The sequence below is a fragment of the Pocillopora verrucosa genome, chromosome 6, assembly GCF_036669915.1.
Source record: "Pocillopora verrucosa isolate sample1 chromosome 6, ASM3666991v2, whole genome shotgun sequence".
Taxonomy (NCBI): Eukaryota; Metazoa; Cnidaria; class Anthozoa; order Scleractinia; family Pocilloporidae; genus Pocillopora; species Pocillopora verrucosa.
The window spans coordinates 6,800,576-6,822,912 of NC_089317.1; the positions used below are offsets into that span (position 1 = coordinate 6,800,576).

Below are 22,337 nucleotides of genomic sequence, written 5' to 3' on the forward strand. Positions count from 1 at the left end.
CATAAATAAACAAGATAAGAGTGTTATGCTAGACTTTTGTACAAATTGTAGTGATTTATGCCAATTAATGGTGGCGACAAGTAGGCGCACCATGTACATTTCATAGTCGCTATCAAGTAAATTTTACCGGATGTATTTGTCTCACAATCTTCTTAGTGATCCGGATGCAATACCTTCGAATGAATTATATTTTATATTAATCGAGAGAGGTTGTTTTACATTCACAGTCACAGCGTTGGTTCATTCACTAGAGAGCTCGTGTATCTCGCTGAAAGGACTTGACACTTTTGATTCAAATACCTACTTGGGGTTCAAATGCCCCACCCCATCCGGGTAAGGTTCAAGTTTCCCATTCACGGAAAGGCCTTTTTGGTCAAATTCCCCTCCTTCTCGGGCACGGACGTCAGTCATATGTCTTTGGGTTGCCTGGAAGGGGGGGTTCTTGAATCTCCGAATTGATCGGCGCATTAGCAGTTAATTCGTGATTCTGAGCAAGGGATAATTTGTTTGTATTCTCTTGTTCTAAGATGTACACGCTCTGATTTGTTGATGACTATATGAAAAGATGTTGCTGAGTCTGTGTCGTTTTCCTTTAGGTTCTGGGTTTGGATTGACCCATTGAAACGACCCTTTGTTATGCTAAAGAATCTTGCCGATGGCCTCTGTAGAAAGCTGATGTTACAAAAAGTAGGATTTTTCGCTCGTTTATATGCTAGAGGGAAACCTACAAACTACTTGCTGACTCTCTACTGCTTCCCACTCCATCTTAAAGAACAAGTGTATACTCCTCTACCTCCAATTGCTCGCAACGTTTGTGCTCAAGGGGGGGGAAACTCGCTCAAGCCACTGTGTAAAGAAGATCAGATGTCTGTGTCTCTTTCCCAAGCATTTACTGTGATGCAAGAAGAAAATCTAGACAACTTCTTGACGTGAGTTTATCGATTTTTGCTCATCTATTTCCATCGTGTCCGAAAACTTGGAGCAGATATGTAAGGAGAAACGCATCCTTTGCCTAGACAAAAAGAAATACCTAGTATTTATATATTGTTTTAATTCGTTTGTGCTAGGTTTCTCGGAACTGAAGCTTTTGAAAGAAGTTTGCCAGTAGCCATTAGCGACCTCAGTAACCTGCAAGTACAGCTATACACGGGGAATCAATTTGATAGGGAAACATTATGCACGCTGTATTTCATACCTACCGTTTCAGATCAGGTATGTGGTATATGAAGTTGGGGAGCTGTTTTGGAAACTTCATTTTTGAAGCTCTTACCCTTCGGCTGAGTAAATCTCAGGATTCACCCACCCCAAAGATACCTCCATCTATCCGACCGGTCTACGCTCGTGTGTTAAGTGCGTGGCTAAGAAGCTTCACAGAAGAGTAAGTTAGCTCTTTCAAATAACTCCTTCGCTGTACTTCTTTTTCTATTTTATCACCATCTTGCATCGTTGCATCTCTTTGGTACTGGTGATATTAAGTTCGACTTAAATTGCCACTGGCAGAGCAAAACTACTCTTTTTGTGGCATATCTAGTCAGACACTTTGCTGAAGCCTGACTTTTGCATATTGTTAGTGAAAATAAAATGAGGACGCTACCACAAGGGCGATTTTACGTTCCCGTGAAATCACGGGTATAGATCGTACCAAAAATCGCTCTTAAAGCCGCAGCAAAAATTACCAGTGCGAATGGCCGCTAAGGTGAGAGGTGTTCTTTTTAAATGACCGGTGACCACTCCATGACATTTCCTCTAGAGTTTCCGTGGCTTTAAGGGACTCTAGCTTGGTAAAGGCACAGGGTATAATTTATATCCTTAGAGAGTCAAATGAACCATTAACCCATTGAGAGCAATTTTCCAGTGATAAGGCAAGAGAATTGATGGATATAAATGTCAGATAGAATATTTTTTCTAAGATATTAAATTTCTCTGTTGGAGAGCTCTTCTCCCAAGAACTTTCCTTCTACAACACAGGTAGCCCTGCCTGAGCAAAAGGAAGATCAGGTGAAAAAGCCAACGTTCTAAGATATTAAAGAAAACAGCTACAAGAAATTAGCAATTTCAACCGACACTTCAGATATCCAGAGTTTTCAATGAAATATGTCCTTATCTTTCCAGATCTTAAATTTAAAAATGGATCAAACAAAAAGATTTATTAGAAGTTCCGTGTTATTTATATTTTCCTGAGCTTATGTTCAATATCATATTCTATCAGATGTGTCGCCATCGAAAAAAAATATATGATAACAATTGATCGTTTGATTTTGATGAAGTCACAAGCTGCAAAAAGCCTCCCATAAGTTTAGTTGTATTTTATTAGCGCTTTCCAGTTGTTGTTTAAAGGTATCAGTTCGTTAAAATTGGTCATGTAGTCTGATCGTCCGGGTGAGTGTAGTTCTGACGACCCTAGGGACTGTTTTCGGTAGTATTGTCTGACGTTTTGACAAACTCAGCAGAAGTCATTATCAGAGGGTCCAGTGAAGGGTTGTTGCCAGTCGATTGTGTTATGTCCGGTTTGTTTAGACCGATTGGTCACAAATGCACACCCTGATAGATTCAGAACGATTCTAGAACCCTGTTATGTCATTTCAGGTTGCCCTGGAATCCAGCAAGGCTTTCCCCTTACCGAAAGCACCTGAAGTAACAGATTCAAGAATTTTCTCAGAAATGGTTTTGAATGTTACAATCTTAGCAGACGAGTGGAATTCACTGAAAGGTGGATTAACGACGTTTAACAGAGAACTTGCCATTAATTTGGCAAGCCGTACCGACACTCAAGTCACTTTCTTTGTCCCTCACGGTGCATGTGGAGAGGAAGAAAAAGCTGCAGCTGAGAAAAATTGTGTTACTATTATTGAGGCAAAGGAACTTATCGCGTGCACTCCCCTCGTAGAATTGTTTTTTCCACCGAAAGACCTTCGAATTGATGTAGTAATTGGTCATGGCGTGAAGCTTGGTCAACAGGCTCAGAAGATTAAAGAATCTCATGACTGCAAGTGGGTTCCAGTAGTGCACACTGCTCCAGATGAACTCGGTATGTACAAGGACTATCCGAAAGCTATCGCAAAAAGTGAAGAAAAGAACCAGCGTGAGGCTAGTCTATGCAAATTAGCTGACCTTGTCATGGCAGTCGGGCCTAAATTGAAAGGTTTCTACTCCACTCATCTACGCTCTTTCAATAAAGATTAGGATGTTATGGAATTTACACCCGGAATTATGAGAGATTTAACTGATGCGACGCAGTCGCCAAACGAGAATGATGTGTTTCAGGTCCTGATGTTTGGGCGTGGTGATGACGAAGACTTCGAGCTAAAAGGCTACGATATTGCCGCTGGGGCATTTACAAGTCATGAGCTGAAAAACGACTCCTATCATCTCACATTTGTTGGAGCGGCCCCAGGAAAACAAGACGAATTGGCAGCGAAGCTTCTTAAACATGGCATTTCTAGAAACCAGCTGTCTGTCAAAGAATATATCAAGGATAGAGAGCGATTGAAAGAGCTGCTTCTTCGTATGGATCTGGTTATCATGCCCTCAAGAACAGAGGGATTTGGACTCACTTCTCTGGAAGCCTTATCCGCTGGTTTGCCTGTCCTTGCTGGCCATAACTCAGGCTTTTCAAAAGCGTTGCGTAAGGTAAAATTTGGAGGACTCTGTGTAGTTAACTTCGATAAACCCGAAGACTGGTCAAAGGCAATCAAGAAGGTTCGTCAAAAGAAGAGGGAAAAGCGGCTAAAGGAGATGCAACGACTGCGGAAATCTTATGAACAGACCTACAACTGGGAAAAACAATGCGAGACTCTTGTGAGGGAGATAAGGAGAAAATTTTTTGGTAGGCAGGCCCTTTTTTTTCCTTTCCTTCCTTGCCTTATTCAAATCTTCGACAATTGAAGCAATGGCTTTTTTTGAGTCTGCTTTTTATTTGTTTCTCTCTTTTATTGTCCATTTATTCGTTTTCCTCGTCATTCGTTTATTGATTCATCGATTTACCTTTAATTTATTCATTCATTTATGTATTTAGTTATTTATAAACCTGTATGCTTATATATTCATGCTTAACTCTTTCTCCTTCATTCTCTCCTTTATTTATGTCTTCGTAACTTCCTCTCTCTCTTCTTTCCTCTTTCCTACCACTTAGTCCATCGTCTCTTCGCCAATATTTCTACTACTACTTGAAAATCATCTTACATTCTCTGAAACTGTAGATTTAAGCCTCTAATTACTGCTCTACTCTTCAGCGTAGAACCTCAGTTCATCGACAGTAAAGCTATCAAGACACCGTGAGAAGCACACAATATGGCGATTCAACACAGAACTTTTTACTACCGAAGAAGCTAGACAAGTAACGCCTTTTTTTTTTTTTAATTTTTTATTTCATTGTATTACCAAGAATGCGTTTACTCAAATTAGGCTTTGTAAGATCACCAGATTTAGAGGTAAATATTTTAGTTTTGATATAAATTTCCTCGTAGTGTAGTACTGAGGTTTCATAGTCAATGGTTTAACCCAGAGACCGAACCAACAATTTAAAAGAAGGCATGTCACTCATAAACATTAAATGGATATTATATTTGTTTTTGACATTACGTTTTTTTTTCCACGAAAAAGTTATGTAACTCTGTCCTATTTGAGCTAAAAAGCTGACACGAACTATTCTTACTGCGTGGGGATCCGCCATATCTGAGTCACAAAATATACGTCTAATTCAGATAAGTGTCGAGAGTTGTCCAAGAGTTGTCTGGGAGTTATCCTTCAACGTGCTCAGTGATTGGCTTAGACAACGCGCACCAACTAATTTCAACCAATAAGATACAAACCAATAACCATCGCGACTTATTTACTGACGTTTTCCGTCAGGTAATTTTCCTTCAGGTAGTTTGCGTTTTTTTATTTTTTATTTTTTTACTTCGAGTAATCGACGGTTATGATTTAACACCCAAACGAACAGCGCTCCAAGAATAATAGGAATTGTTTCAGCACGAGAACTTTACGATGATTTGTTCGAACCTCCATCTACCCTACTATGAAACTATGTAGCACTTAGTTGTTTAACAGGCAAGAACTCGAACAAATTCATGAATTTAAAGCTCAGACCTGTAGTAATCTCTTCAAAATCAAGTCTGTCAACGCCCATCAAATAGGATAACAAAACACGGCCTCTTTCGTACGTAAAATTGAAACAAATACTTGGTGACTCACACTGTAGGTTGCAAAAATATGTCGTTTTCCAGACCAACACCCCATAGTTGACTCTCTGGCGGTATTTCGGACAACATCTATGGAATACGCCCTGCCAGCCGGCAAAAAGCACGATTTCAACAGTATGAGACAATTGTGAAAGGTCTGTCGCAATGCACAGACGTGTATGAGAACAATAAGACATGCATTCTGTAATTCCGTAGGAAAACATAATCTTTCAAATAAACATACTACCATAAGTTGTTGTTGGTTTTTTTTCTTTGTAATGTCCAAAATAATAGTTATAAAAACTATTTCATTCTTCAATCCTCCACCCATAAGTTAATTTTACCCTTCAGTTATGCCGTCATGCAGCGCGAAATTTAAATACACGCACATTAAAAAATCGAGCAGATGACGATAGTCTTCTACATGATTCAACGGCGCGGTAGGCTTCGGACGTTAACACCAGGTTACACATGCTCTCATTACCTTTGCATCGCACAGTGAGCCTCTAATTGAATATATCTTTCACCAGTTTCAAGCAATATAAAGGAAAAAACAGTGACATCTCTTTACTTCAGGCACGAAAGCTGCAGTCGCCCCACCATCCACCCCACCGTGAATATTTGCATCCTAAAAAATCTACCAGAATCACCCCCCTCGGGGAGGATTTGTCTTATCGTCAGTTTTGACGATGGTTTAAATCTGCCGCACGTATGATAATCGGAAATTTTGAAAAATCCCGCGTGTATTTTGACGTTGTTTCCGCCGTTGTTCCAAAGTAGTCATATACGGTCATCGTTAATCGTTTAACAAAGCCTGCTGTAACCTAAGCGGATCCGCTTTTCTTGATACGTAGAGGCTTCGAAAAGAAATAGTCGTAGAAGGCAGTAGACAGGCAGTGGTTGGTTTCAAACAAGGAACATTGTCAGCAGTACAAGAAAGAATCTAGCTGCTGTGGTCTTTTACGATTGGAACTGACACTGATAATAATAATTTTAGTAGCGTCGTAAATGAAAGTCGGAACAGAAAGGCGAGAGACTAAGTTTGATCGTGCTTTTTAGATGCTTCTGTGTTGCAATACGCATGCCCAACCATGAAAAATGACCTGTGTGTCAGCATCAGCCCGTGTACCTAGCGGTCTTGTGCGCGATTTGAAGCGTCAAGCGGCGGAGCTGCGAAGAACAGGCCGTGAAGCTGCGAGAGGCTTTATACGAAAAGATAGACGGGGTTTTTCCACCCGAAACTTCCCCGCTCGTCTCTGTGGTTCCGTTGCCTTTATTTTTCAGTTACTGCAATTTTCAGCTGCAGTAAGATCACAGTTTCCTCCAAAGAAATTGCAAGCCGGTTCTGCCAATGTTGATTAGGGAAGTACTATCGCTGTACAGGCAAATATTTCGAGTATCATGGCATTGAAGAGTTACAACAGCCGCAGATACTGAGGTTGAGAGACTGTACATCCAAGATGAAGCGAGAAAATTATTCCGTAAGAACAAGAACGTGAGTAAGGATTTCTCGAAATTTCTGCTAGTATTTTGACCTTATGATAAAATGCGACTCCCGTCTTTCGGTGTCTTAGTGAAGGAATTTTGAGATGAAGTGGCTATGACTTATCGCTTCTTAAACTGCATCAAAGAACACGCTTACAAATGCACACGTCCGAAGGCCATGCCTATCGAATCGAAATTTTAATAGTGAAATTACAGGAGATATGAAAATGTTTCTTAATTCTACCTTTTTAAAAGATTTCAAATGAAAAGGTCATTTCTACTTGTGAGCTTTTTGCCTTTGCCCCTGTAATCTACTAGCTTCCACAGCCGCTTTAGTTTGGTTTGTACAATTTCATTTTCAGATAAGTCTTTGCACGAGACAGAATTTAGAAGATATCCCATTTCCGTACTTTCTTTTAGAAGATTCAGTGCCTGATTTTGGATCCTTTTGGTTTGTGCTGTTCGTTGCTAAATGTTTCTGGTTTGATTTGCCTCAAGTTACCCAGTGACTGGAAACTGAAAATTATTCTGATATTGCAGATCACTAACACAAAGGAGATAAAACTTCGTCTTCATAAGGCCAATGCACGAATAGAGATAGGTATGTAATAAAAAACTTTCATTACTTAGCATGCTTAGCGGCAAATCGCATGTACAACTAATAGTCATGTTCAATATCACAGTCGAGATTTTGACTTCATCGCGCGGCTGGAGCTCTATGAGTGAGGTGCTCAAAAAGTAGTCCTCGGCACATCAAAGTCAAAATTAGAGCTCCTTCGGCGCGCTTAGGTCAATTTTTTGGCGCTGATTTTCTTTTTTACTTGCGCAACAGGTAGTCGTGAATGATAAATTTTCCTTGACTTAGTAGTATAAACAATGAACTACCCCTCAAAATTGAAGATTATCTGTAACGGTCGAATTGGCCTCGTCTCTGTTAAAGCAAGATGAACCTCTTAATGCAGTGATAGATTTATTTTCAACAGAACGTAGTGATGCGAACTTGATGTGGAAGTCATTTTCTTTCTCTTTTTTGGTTGTATGTTAAACGTTCCTTCATTTTAAGGTGAGAGGCAAAGTGTGATGCCAGCAGCCTTGCTGTCATGGATTACCAAATCAAGTATCCAAAAAGTAGGTTAAGATTCATTTTTTGGGATTGATAATATCGATAGTGAACTTGCACAAATAAGCCGATGATGTTCAAGAAAAAATGTGAAAATATTTCCAATAAGTATTATAACATAGCTAGTAAATTTGTCTCATCAAATTCAATTGCGCGAGCGTGCTTCATATTCCTATTGTGCACGCTCATGACGTCAGCAAACATATCCCTAGAGAAAAAAGTTTCCATCGGGTTGAAAATGTTATAAAACAATTGGTTCATACGTCAGCTGTGTGTTCATCGAGATGTGAAGAACTTGGGAAGTTTAGAGAGCACTCAAGAAGCTAGAGTTGCTCTCGGCTACGCCTCGAGCAACTCTTACGCATCTTTCGTGCTCTCCAAACTTCCCGCGTGCTTCATACCTCGATGAACGCACGCTGACGTATGAACCAATTGTTAAGTGCCACATTCTCAGAATCAACAACATAAATGGTTATTACCATCAGAAAAAAGATTAAATTTCAAGTATCTCGATATACAGTATTATTAAGGAATTAAAGCACATGTGTTTTCTAGACGAGGGCAGGCGGAAATTTCAAGTTCTTCTCCCTGACGCTTGTTAAAGAGCTTGGTTTGTACTGTCTAGTTTAAAATGCTATAGCCATGGCTTTCCAGTTTTAACGATGATATGAAAGTAAGTCACAAGTATTCGAATTCTCCTTTCAATCGTTGGTCGTGTCAGTAAAAAGATCTGTGGTTAAGTTCCATCAATTTTAAGGATAGTATGGAATGTTTTGCAAAGAAACAATTACAGAAAAGAATCAAGATATGTCTTTGTAAACTACGTTGAGAGAATATCATTAGCATTTAGACATGTTGCGGATAGCTACATTGTGTGCTTTTTGTGGGATTTGCAGGGTGTGGATCGATACAGAACAGCGATGAGAAAGATGGCAGCTGATCTCCTGCAAGTGCAAGAAGATTGCAAACGTTTAGAGGTGATTAGGTGTTGAGTATTAGGAACTGTCTTGTTTTATAGGAAGATGAGTTGATAATTTCTACTCGTTTGCACAAGTTCGGCCTAGCGAAAGCGTTTTCATTTCAAACACTTTTTTATACTAAAAGGCTTGTGTACTTCTAGGTTGCGATAAATCTTTAAATTATCCAGGGACGATTTAGCGTTTGCGGCGACCAAAAAAACCAGATTCTCAAGTTCCAAGGGGCGTCGCTCCAAAACGCGGTTAACGAGGTGTTAGGGACTATTTTACAGATCGAGATAACAAACCAAAGTTGACTGTTTGCACGAATCTTTATTCTTGAAAAGCAATCAACCACGAACCACAACCAACGGTGAAAAATCACGATCAATTGCACAGTCAATCTATCGATCGTAAACTGAAACAACAATACAACGAAGCTCTATATATCTAATGAAATGTCGCGGAATGCATAATCAAAGAATCGTGTGTAAAGAACTGGGCCTAAACGTCGATAAAGAGATTAAAAATGACACAGAGCAATGCAAATAAAACAGTACAAAGTACAAAAGTTTTGGTACAAAATTACAAGAATTTTAGGTGGCTGGATAACAGCCCATTGTTCTTATCTAGATGGTGGGCGTTCACTTGCATTTGGTACAATTTCGGCCTTTAAATCTTAAATCAATCGCGAATACGGCAATACAACGGAATATCTGTTCGTATATTATCGCCCGACACTGAAAAGGTAGACTAGAAAAAAAAAAAAAAAAGCAAAGTTACAAAAGTACTCACATATCGGTCCCAAAGGTTGAGAAAACGAGAAAGAGCGAAAGTTTACCAAGACATTTCAAAACTTAAGAAGAACTGATTAAAGGGACGCTAAACTCATCTTTTATATGCACGTGGTGACGCCGAAAGGTCCGATTACAAAACCAATAACAATGCAGAAAAAAACAGATAAACATTGTAACCATGCAAGTATCTAAGATCATTCTGAAATTAGTGAACTAATCAATAATCAATTCAATAAAAATGAGCCTTCTGGCTTATGTCCTTAACAGGCGATCAGGGTGAGAGAGAAAGTCCTCGAATGTAGGCCTTCATTTATTCTTAACTCTTTAACCACTAAGAGTGACTGACATCTGATTCCCCCTCACAATATCACCACTGGATCACACATAACCAACTAAAGAAACTCCTAGTTGTTAGACAGCACCTTAGTAAATGTTCATAGAGCAGTATGGAGAACACGAATACTGATGTAAGGGTGTAAAGGGTTAAGGTGATATGCGTCTCGTGTTTCTCCCTACACTTCTTTCGTGCTCTAGCCGCTTCCTGGGTGCTTTACAACAGAACAGAGCACATTCAAGGCTTCTCTATTTGTTTTATAATAAAGAATCCCTTAAATTCCCCTCGCATTACTTTCAATTTTCAAAACAAACTTTGTTTCCAAAGCGAACAACGGCATCGTCAGAATGCTCTAGACTCTCATAAAGCACGCTACAATAAGCCGATCAGAATCCCTGTTAGAATGGTACAAATAATCTGATTGGGTGTACAAGACTAAAACTGTCAAAAATGTCAAACCATCAAAGTTCACATTCTGCAATAGTTTACAAACTTAATAGTTCGGCAGGTCGAATTTAACACATTTGCCCGAAGTTTTTTGAGTCTCTAAAACAGAATCTTAAAGTGAAATGTTCAGTGAACTTCAGCCGCATTATGGCTCATAAAAACACGCGAGTTTTTTCACATAACAAGGTAGAAAACAAACTGTTCAAGGCGCTAGTTTTATGAATGAACGACAGCCGAATTCACCGGAACATAAGGATCGCTCGGAATAACAGCGCAGCAAAACTCAGCTGCAGTGACTGATGTGGCACACCATGTACATTTCATAGTCGCTAACAAGTAAATTTTGCCGGACTTTGAGTTCATCTCACGATAGAACAACACAAATACACAAGGAAATTTTTACGGTAACTTTATAACCATCCATTTGTCTTTTAAAAGCTAGAAGCTCAGTAGATTCTGTCATATCGGTCATTGTTAAAACTGTCTTTGTTGTGATGCTACTTTTCGACATAGAAAAAGTATGTCGGACAAAAATATTCACCAAAAAATAAATATTTCTTTGGCAGCTTCAATAATGACAGGGGTTTAAGTTTAGATGATAAAACAAAGGATTATGCCGACAGAAATACCGGAGGTCAAGTAAATTCGTTACATGAGGTCACACAATTTGGGTAATATTTAAGGTGAAAATTTGCATATTTGAGCGGTCGAACGAAGAAAATCATTTCTCGAAAACGAAAATATATTTTTACAAAAAAACTATACCACAATAATTAGGACATATTGGGCTACAAAATATGAAAGTAGGAGATAAAAAGAACTTTGGGCGACTTGCCACAATATTTCAAATTTTTTCGATGGATGCGACAGACTTCGGAATGGCCAGAGATGTGCAGCAGGAAAATATTTATGAACAAAAGACTAAGGTAATCATGAACAATGGGAGATGGGGGCGGTACTACATATCGTTCAGTTTAGTGATCTTTCACGATTATTGTTGTGGTAGAGCTGATATACTCCTGATTTCGATGACAGAATCCTTGGATGGAACCGTAATGAAAATATTAGCTATGCGTATACGAGTATAATTGTAAATATCACTGTCTTTGACCAGTCGCTTCCTATAATTTTAAAGTTTTTTCACAGAATATTTGAAATCTTTAGGGCCGTCTTCCCGTGAAGTGGACAGCTTATGAGGCCTTGTTGTATGGTAAATATACCGCCAAAAGTGACGTGTAAGTATACCTGATTATCAGCTGTAGCAATTTTCCAACAAGTTTTATCAATAGAATAAGCGAGAGGGTAAGTTTTGAGCTCCGCAAAGAAATAGAGAAAGATATTTTTCATCCTCTCACAAGCGTTGGACAATAAAAAAATTATCGAATTCCGTTCTCCGATGCTCAGAGACTCTATGGCGCGCGAGTTCTTTTATGAAGTTCGTATGACACGCGTCTTGCATACTGCAAGGGTCAGCGATGTCGTTAGATTCATGTTTGTAAATAGAATAAGAGAGAGAATCAGAGCGCGGAATCCGAAGGTCTGAGGTTCGATTCCTCGTGGGAACTCAGAATTTTTTCTTCGTCCCACACTCGTGACAAGACGAAAACATCTTTCTGTAAGTGTTATCAATTTTAATAAGGACATGAAGTCTATGCTTTGTCAAAGAATACATATATTTTAGTTGTCGTATATAATGTTAATGTCTTCAGTCACCTAATTTATATTTGTTTGATTTGTCTTTCTGCAGATGGAGTCATGGAGTTTTGCTGTACGAGATTTTCACCATAGGTAGATGTTTTTGCCATATACCATAAGGTAGTTGAATTGGTAGGAGTATCATGAGTGTTATTTCTGTCGTTTAACAGCTGTGTTCACCGGTTAACTTTTGATATACTCTTGCAAAATATCCAATCATAGCGAGAACCCTAAAGAGGGTCATTAGCCTATTCTCTTACACTTCGATAGGGGTGTCACTTAACTTCAGAGACTTACGCGGGTAGTCTTGAGTCAGGACTGACTGACCAGGATTAGTCAAAAGTCACGTAGTTTGATGTAAATGTCCTTTCGTCAATAGACGTGTTGATCTAAAAAATATGCTATAATTATATCGTATAGGAATAAAATGAAACTGAAAATAAGACTCGAGTACTCCTCGATCTATTTGGGAATCTTATCGGTGTTTATCACCTTGCATGTAAATAACATTATCTCCTAGGATTTGTCGTCACAATCAGGAGCATAATTCGCGAAAGTGTGATGATATTTTAACGTTCACCCATTAAAATGCACAGGTTTACCCCTGGAGATGTTTATTAAATCATTACTGTTCTTTCGAGTACCCAAGAGAGGATCAAACAAGAATAATGAGAACGAGTGCTGACCATACAATTTTGGAACAGTCAACAAAAGTTAGTCCGTTGGGAATTACGGGTAGTTATCTTCACGTAAACTGCGCTTTGTCACGAAAGAGGAAATAAATGGATTGGCGACGGGACTTACGATGCAGATACTGGAACTCCCTGCTATTCCCGGCGTCCAGTGTATTGTCTTGGCTGAGATAAGACTACTTATCGTTTCACGTACATTTCCTGATAAATGCAAAGCGTAACAGTAAATGATACGATGATGGCAGCTGAGTGAAAAAAACGGGGGAGGGGTGGGTCGGGTCGCGTGCTGTTTTGCTGCTGGTATCGCGCAGTTCATTTACTTCGTTCTGTTTTACTAACTGAACGCCTAGAACCGGCTAATGACTCCAAGTCCCTGCATTTTTTAATTCAGTAGTCTTGCTTAAGAAATGGACGTAGGCTGTGAAAAGCAAAGTCCGAAGCCCCGCCTCTAAGCGAACAAAAGGCATCGTGTAATTATCATAAACTAGACCCTGTGAGCAGGGTAACTGGGATAACTGGATGGTACTGGATCCGTGGAATCAAGTGTAGTGATACTACGCGTGTCGGACTAGTATACTGAAATAGTGAGTTAAGTCTGGCCAAGGGCATACACCTGTCTCAAAACATAGGCATGCTATGCATGCAAGAGTTATTTTTTGTAGGGTGGGTGGATTACTTGAAACATTGTAAGTGGTCTACATTCATACAAAAGAAAAGAAGATTATTAACGCAGGAAAGAATGAAAATGTCGAATTGCCTCACACAGGTATTTTGCGGTAGATAATAAATAGAGAATAAATGTAACCAAAAATAAACTGTATTGGTGCCACGGATACCTGTTAGTACAAAATGTAGACAGCAGACTGCAGACCGGATACAAAATATAGACTGCAGAGTGGGTACAAAATGCAGACTGAGATTCTGAAGAGTTTTTACGTCTGGTATATAATAACATGTCATCTTACAGCTTACCGAGCGTCACGCAATCGCTTTTCCGCGATCAGCCTTCACGATTATTTGCACTATTGTGGAAAATTCCTGGCCCATTTCTTGATGAAAATCGATCGTAATATAATTTCAAGCCTTCAACATAGTTGGTTGGTGTGATGTCTGTACAGATTTTACCAATGTAATAAAAGTAGATGACGTGAATAATAGTGATGGTAGAGCAAGCTTAAAACGGCAACAATCGCCAGAAACTACAACGGATACACAGGGTATGAGTAAGTTTTATTGATTTTACGAGAAAAATGTTCATATTTCGAAATATTTATCGTTGTAAATCGACCATATTTCGTTCCCTATACTATTCCTTATAACGTGTATATTTTCAACGGTTATTTGCATAACTTACTCTGAGTCGCACAACGCGTGACGCGTTCGTGAATTAATCGTTGGCTCTTTCTCGAGACGTGACCTTGGGTCGCCTGGGACAAGACAATTGCGTAAACAATACTTAACATAATAACATTATACACAAAAAACACGGGATTTTGGATCATGTATTTATCAAAAAAGAACATCCATACAACTACAATGAAAAAAAACATAAGATTCACCTTTCTGATCTTGAAATTTATACCATTCGCACTGTTATCGTAGCTACGTTCCCTAGCATCAAGTGAATCCAACATGGCGTCTTTCTTCACAAGCAGTTTGCATCCATTTGAATTTTGTTCTTCAGTCTCACGGTAGTAGTGTTGTTCAATAGATTGCATAGAGTATATGCAGTTTGGTATCAGATTTCAGATTTTGCTTTTTACAACGAGTTAACGTTTTCAACTAAGACATTGGCATACTTAGCATACAAGACATACAAGGCATTCAATACTTTCATGGCTTTCAAGCGTTCACGATTCAGTCCGTTCCAAAATTACCGCTCAGTAACATCTTTTTGTGTGGATTGGCCGCGAACAATACGACTTGTGTATGCGTGTAGAGCGTTTGCGCCATAATGCTCTAGTTGATCGTAATCCAAACACATTGAAATACAAAACGACTGACAAAAGAGTTTTATGGGCAAAAATCTCGTGTTCGTCATGTGATCTGACCCTGTCCGTGCATGATAACGTCAATCATCATCAAGATAGCACGCGTGATCAGCATGTGAACACCTCATTGGATCAACATGTCATGGTGTTGAGGGCCCAATGACCTCTGGGTACTATTGCGCAATTTTTCCAAAAAAAAAAAAAAAAAAAAGACGACAAAAAAACAAAGGCATTTTATGACTGGGCTACCACAGGTATCCCAGTAACCAGGTTTTGTTTACGTAGGCTTATTATTTTTAGCAGGTACTGAATTTAGCTTTTCAACGAGTATTGGCCAGAGGCCCGATCTCCGCGACTTACATGTAAGAGATTTCGATGTTCACAACAACAAAAAAGTTTACCAGCACAGTGACGTCTTTTTACTTTCCCATTCCCCACCCCCTAAAAAAATTACTTTCCATTGTATGATTTGCATTGCGTGACGACTCTCCGTATACAAAACTACGTTGACTGCAACATATGTGTAGTGCTACTTTTAAAAGCATCGATTAGATCTACTGCACCACAAACCGAACAACACTCACAGTCAACTGAACCGCTGGATAAGATGCCACAGTGCAGAAAGATGTCAACATGGTGAAAATTAATTTTATTCACGGAGTATTTTTACTGAAGAGAAATGCATGCTTTCGAAATTAAATTATTTAAGCGTAAAGAAGAGCGCAATGTTTACGAAAATCATTTTGTGAGGTCTTATGAGATCGAAAAAGAAGATTTGAATGTTTAAAAGACGAGATAGTGATCCGTTTTTGCACGCAAAGCCCTCAAACTCGTGCAATAATGTGCTGCTAAAAATGACGATTTTAACGGAATTTCTTTATTTGTATTTTTCTCTGAAATAAAAAGTTATTTTTCCAAAAAAGGTATCCAGGGATTTTAGTTATAGCCTAGCCTATCTAACATTAAAATAAGAAAGAAATCGAATTTTCCACCCTTGCCGCGATATGTTTGATTTTTACAGACAAGCGCTCTTAAGAGTTATATTCCCACTGAGACAAACATTTGGTTAAATCAGTAAAACGTTATACCCTAATGTTCAAATGTTTTGCTGCGTGGTAGCTAACGGAGAAACCAGTATTATGGCTACTCAAACAGATCCGCAGTCGAAGTTGAGTTTTTGTGATGAAAGATCCTGTCAGAGCGTAGATATTTCAACACAAATTCTGTAATTCCTATGATGAAATTTTTAAGGTAACCGGCTGTTCTTTCTGTTGTGGAAACGTTATACCTTTTCTTGACCATAAAGCGTTGATATGAAGCTAGTGCTGTAAGTTAAACTTCAAATTCAAGTCCCATTCAATCAAGTTACATTAAACTTTTTGACTTTTATTTTTTGTTACCGACATGAAGTTGACTAGCATTTGCTTTAGTTAATTTCCAGTGTACAAAAAGAAGTAATTGCTCCCAGCCAAAAATAGATTTAGCTGAGCGACACTTAGATAAATCATTTCTATTTAACCGAAAGTGAGAGAACCAATAGGAACACTAGAAATGGTTAGTGAGAGCGTACGACTCTTATTCAGTTGAGACTCAAACCCACCACCTTCTGTTCAGTACTTCAGACACTCTAACGCTTAGATACAGTAGACTTCTGGCAAGCTAGCTCGATTAATCATGTCCATGGGGATAAACTTCCTGCATGTTGCGAGCATATGATTATTGATATGAGATTCTTACTCGCAATGCTGCATTCGTTAGATTTCCTATTCATTTTACTACTGCTAGGTATTTTTGATCCAACTGAGCTTATCAATGGAATTTGCTAGCTGTACAAGACTCGCGAGGGATTGCTCTCACCGTTTCCATGGTGTGAAGGGTTTCAGTTTTTTCTTGGCTATATTTTTACAAGGCTCAAAGTGGTCAGAAGAAAGAAAACGAGAGGAGAAATCAATAACGTATTTGTTGACATGTCGTCAATGCTAGACCCGTATGAAGAGTGTTCAGCGCCGAGAATAGTGTTGATTGAAGGAGAACCTGGTATGAGAAAAAAAAAGGTACGCCTACGACTGGGCCACCAAAAAGCAAGCACCTCAAGGTCGCGGCTCCACAGCATTCAAAGCATGGCATTCTGATGTTTGGGAAGCCATTGATGAGCAACTTCTGCCCCGAGTAATCGATGAAGAAGTCAAATCACAATATCATTTTATTGATATTGGATGGATTGGATGAGTTATCATCCGGTAAATTGTCGATTTTTCTGAATTAATTGAAGGAAGAATACTCCCCAGATGCCACATAGTTGCAACAGCAAGACACGAAACTGGAAAAGAGGTAAGAAAATGTTGTGACGCGTTGCTTCAGATCGAAGGATTCACTCAAATTCCGCATATAAAAGGATCTGTCACCAAGTACTTTAAGGAAAGGCACGATTTAGCTCAACTGTACTTGGATATGGTTGAATGTGTCTTGAGAAGATATAGAAAAAAGACAGGACTATTAGAAACGGAGGAAGACCTGACAGATCTTTACAAATCGCAATTGAATCGCCTCGGGTTGGTAGCGTTGAATGGTTTACTTAACGACAAATTGGATTTGAATGAAAGTGAATTGGGAAACCATGCAAAAGACTTGACTGAATTTGGATTTCTTGCATAAATGTTTTCAAGAATTCTTTGCAGCATTCTTCATTTGTGCTCAGATTCAAAGCAAGGAAATTAGACCTGACGAACTAGTTTCCGATCCAAGGTATTTTGTCTTGGTTGCCTTTTGAAATCTGCGACTATGACAAGCTTCCCAACTACGAGTGTCACGCAATTCTGGCTGTAAACGGCCATTTAAGCAAATAAACCGACAGTTTGTAGCTCGTTATACAAGATAATTGATTTAGGGATCTAAGAAATGTAAACAACTTTCGAGATTTTTTGCAGTAATGGAAATTTCATATTTATAGAGAAGCATATAAGCGAAACATTGTTGAGAAAATCGTAAGGCTTTTTTCTTCTGTCGTTTATTTTGGAGATTTTGCAAAAATCAGCAGACATGGCTCTCTTACGGAAAAAATATTCATTAGTCTCTGATTTGATCGTTTATTATCACAGTTTAGAATCAAGACATTGTAACAGCAAAGGATATTTTGAGGTCACATGCCGCGTACTTGTTGACATGCAAGTTCCCGTGTACAACAACTTCGGGTCTTGCATACGGTGGATGACGAGAAACTCTGCTCTCTCGCTTGAGAGGAAATATCAATAGCTCTATCAAGTTCATAAATTACATTATTTCTCCAGAAAATGAGCCTGGAAGGTGTTTTTTTTATCATTCACCACCATAAAGAAATCCTATTCAGAAATGGTATTTGTAGCGTGACCTCGAGCCCTTCCATGAGAAGAACAAAAAATCATTGACCTTTTTTTAAGGTGACAACACCAAAATATTCTTATCAGCTCTGCTATTATATTTGCCTGATTTTCTTCTACAAACATCATCTTCATCTGCCATTATTTTCCCTGAATGTCATGGCCTTTCCTGCGTGCACCTACCGGCCAGCTGTTAGAGAGCACCATTGAGTTTCGGCGCGCGGTGTCGGGTTTAGATGTTTAGGTCTCGCTTAAACATCTCTGCACGCTGCAAATAGGCAATTCTTTTGTTTTTGTTTTTAATCATTGTCGTTTATCTATTTTTTGGAAACTTTTGGGAATGATAAACCATTGACGTTACATGTATAGTAGGTGATGTGTTTGTTGCACTGAATCCGTGACCCTAAAACACACACGTACTTGTACGTGTAACGTCGGAAAATGTCACGCATGTACAACACACCGTAGGCACACATTACGTCGATGCGAATACTTTCTGCTTGCTTCACCAAATCTGTAACCCCCCAACACATCACGTACCCGTGCACGTAACGTAAAGTCACGTCGACCTTAGCAGAAAATCAAGCTCACCGTATCATAATGAATTTTTTGATACGGTAAGGAGAATCATTGCACTTTGACTAAAAAATGTGCCTTTCCTCACGCTCTCAGCATTGATCATTACATTTGGAAACTCATTTCACTTGAATTCGATGTCACTCAGCTCGGCGCTTCTTGACTTAGGCTGATGATGCGGCGACGTGACCTCTTTTGACCCTCTCCCCCCCCCGAAAGTCCTGTCAAATGTTTTAAATTTTTTTCTTGTCCTGGCTTGCATGCAATTAAAGGCAAATTCTGGACGGTATTTCAAAGTAAATTCTTCATGATTCAATTTACGAAGTCTTTTGTGACAGCCCGAGAAGAAACAATGAAATGAATTCCTACTTCCGTCTACATTGTACACTTCCTCTCTTTTGTACTCCCTAATTATACCATTTAATAAGTTTCTCAGGATGTTATTAAATGAACCAAAGAATTGGCTTTCTTCCCCGTGGTCTGCACGCTAAAGCATTTTAAACAGTGTTGTAAAATAATTTCTTCGTTATTATTGTATCGACCAGCCTTCATAAGTGTGTAGTTTGCATGGTCACTCTTTTTCCAAGTTATTTTAAAATGGGGTCAATGTTATGTGACAGCTGGAGATAAACATGTCTGAGACGTCACGTAACTGTAAGAGAATTTCCTCTTCCGGTAATATTTTTCCTTCCTCTCAAGGAGTCAGCGTGACGGATATTGTTAATCCTATCTAGTGTAAGTGTGCAAGCGTCTAAAAAGCCCTCAATTCAACCTAGAACTCGAATTGAGGGAGTCAGGATGGCACACTTGTCTTGTTCATTTGTACGTTACTGCAGTACCAAATGTGATTTTTCTTCTCCGGGACGACAACGACTCATACCCCTAACTTCGTGCATGGATACCATAAAAGAACACTTGAGAGACGTCAATGAATCTCATAGATGCGTTTCCTCCGAGAAAGAGCTTATTTTAGCTCGTGTTGGCTTATTTGGAGGTTCTGAAGGCCACCATTCCACGGTATGCACTAAACATCGTGCACGACTTGGTGTGAGATTTAGACCTTCGACTAAATGCCAGCATCCCCCCCATGGAAATCGGAGAGGTAAGGTTGAGAGAGGAGTAAATCTGAAGATGGCACGAGAAGTCAAAGCAAAGTGGAACACTGTCGTTCCAGTTGGTGCTGGTAATTCATTATTGCATTTTGCGTCATCATGTAGACTGATTATATACCGAATTGTTGTAAGACGCGTAACGTATCTTAGAGTCGATGAATAGGGTATATGGAAAAAGCTTACTCAGAGGGAGCTTATCTGAACATCATTTTTAACTCGTGAATTGCGCGCATGCGCAGGAGCGAGTTATAGATACGATGTGGGGAATGGCATTTGGTCGCTCGCTCACTCGCTCGCTCGATTGGTCGATTCCTGTAAACTTTTTTTAGATTTTAGGCTTTTGAGTGCATTTTATAGTTTTAGCAAGCAATTAACAGACGAAACGGTGACCTTTGTTGCTAAGAATAGTGGTAGGGTGAAAAAGAAGCCAATGATAATCTTAAAAGAGTTTTTTTTTTCGTTTTAGTTTCAACAAGCGGCGCCAGTGACTGGCAGGTATGCAAGGATTCACACTGAAATAACAGAACAACCTTCGTTTTTCATAAAATTGTAATTTACAATCCTTGAACTTGAAAACAATCCGAAGATTCATTTAAAATATCACTTACTGCGAAGCGCTCGGAGTTTACAGATGTTCAAAAGCTTTTTCTGTTATAGCGTGAGATTGAGGACAAAATTGATCACTACGTTTCGTCACGTGTGTTTTTCCTGTGTGAAGCAACAGAAGATGCCGGTGACTGACGAAATAACAAGTTAACACGAAAATCAAATAACACCTAAACAAACAATTTTAGCTACCGATTTTCGGTGAATTTTTAAAGAACGATTTTCTTTTAAGTTTCAAGACAATTTGAAGATTCAACATACATACAACGTACTAAAATGCGAAAGTTACACACCACAAAATTGATAAATATGCCTGAAATGAAATTCTATCTTGTTATTGATTATACGTTGCCTAGCACGTGACTTAAATCTACCCAGGCGGAGATCCAAAATGACGGTGGCAAGCTTGGCTTATACCCCATTCACACCAGCAAAACATGTTTTGTTAAACTGGTTTTCATTGAATGAAAATTATAAACAGAGAACTGAAAAACTTGATTTTCCATTGGATTCAAGTACTAGCTAACTTGTATTTCCAATGTGCTACATTCAAGTCAAAAATATTCGGTTAAATAGTTTCTATGAAGAAAAAAAAAATTAAACTGTGTTTAACAAAACAACTTTTAAACATGTTTAAGCTTTGGTGTGAATGGGGCATTAGTTATATCACTCAAAACTCGTTCCCGTTTGTCTCATTTGATAAAGAGGGAATCGTTAATGTTTTCATTAAGACAGTATTGCCTTCATTTTCTAATATTTACAACGAAAGACAGTAAATTTCACTTTTCACCCACATTTACTTCCAACCTTTTCTTTTGAACCAGAAACAAAAATGATAGACGTTTAAAACACATGACATCATCCACCTTGTCAAATGTAATAGCGTGATCATTTCAATTGTAATGCCTTCTTATCCCAACGTTACTTTGTTTTTTTGCTACATTAGCGAACACTGAACTACTGCTCGTACTCTAGATATGACCATCAACCACAAAATTCCCTAAACCAGATAACATTAAACATTATCTAAAAAATCATGTGTCAATTCACGAGTTTGCTCACAGAGCACTTTGATTTCTTACTTGTAACTTGTGATCGATTTGAAGATAATATCATATGTTTGTCGGGTATATGCAGATACTGCAGAGGCGCTCACATAAACAGTTTGGAAGCGGGCGATCCTCCCTCTGATATCGAAACTATAACAAGTGAAATCCCAGTTGCAACAGAGGTGGAGTCCATGGACCAGACTGCAGGACCATCTCAGGAACAGAGAGGAAGGGAGTCCCCTGAGACAACCGAAGACGAATTCGTGTTGCCACGTTTACGCGTGCGATTTCGAGTTGAAATTGGCAGTGAGATAAGACTACATGTCATTCCACAATGTGTTTTCATGATGTGTAGAGGCCGAAAGAAAATGTTGCAATACATGTTAATAATACGTAACTCATTTTCATACAGAATACCCAGAATTATTCCTTGCTGAGCCCAAACGTTCTGAACGTTCTTTGCAATATTCTGAGTTTTGATGTTTTAGACATAGTGATCTATGCTGCGTCATTGGACCTGTGCATGTCACTGTCGTCCCCATTATCAAATATATCACAATAACAATTGCGATCGTAATTGTTAAGAATACGATTTATCATTATTGTTATTATTATTATTATTATTATTATTACCATTATTATCATCATTAGGAAGAAATGTATTCCTATTAATAATTCGTGTGGTGGAGTCAGATGCGTGGAGTGTTCTGTTAATCGCCAAACAAGCTTTTTCTCTCTAATTTTCTTTGCTATAGCAGGGCGACCCGAATTCAGACATTCTCTCGTCGTCGTCGCAGGAGTCGTCGGTGGGGGTAGAGACGTCTCGCGAGTGACAGCCTACTCCGCTGGTTAAGTATCAGCTGCGGTACCTTAACAGCTATCTAATGAAGTCAACTGATGGCCGAATGAGCCCAGTCAGGTCTCAGTGTAAGTCCGATGTT

General features: G+C 38.9%; 1 pseudogene; it reads left to right on the forward strand.

Moving 5' to 3' along the window:
• The first annotated feature begins 562 nt into the window (after positions 1-562).
• LOC136281513 (D-inositol 3-phosphate glycosyltransferase-like) lies at positions 563-4,567 on the forward strand (annotated as a pseudogene).
• The last annotated feature ends 17,770 nt before the right edge of the window (positions 4,568-22,337 follow it).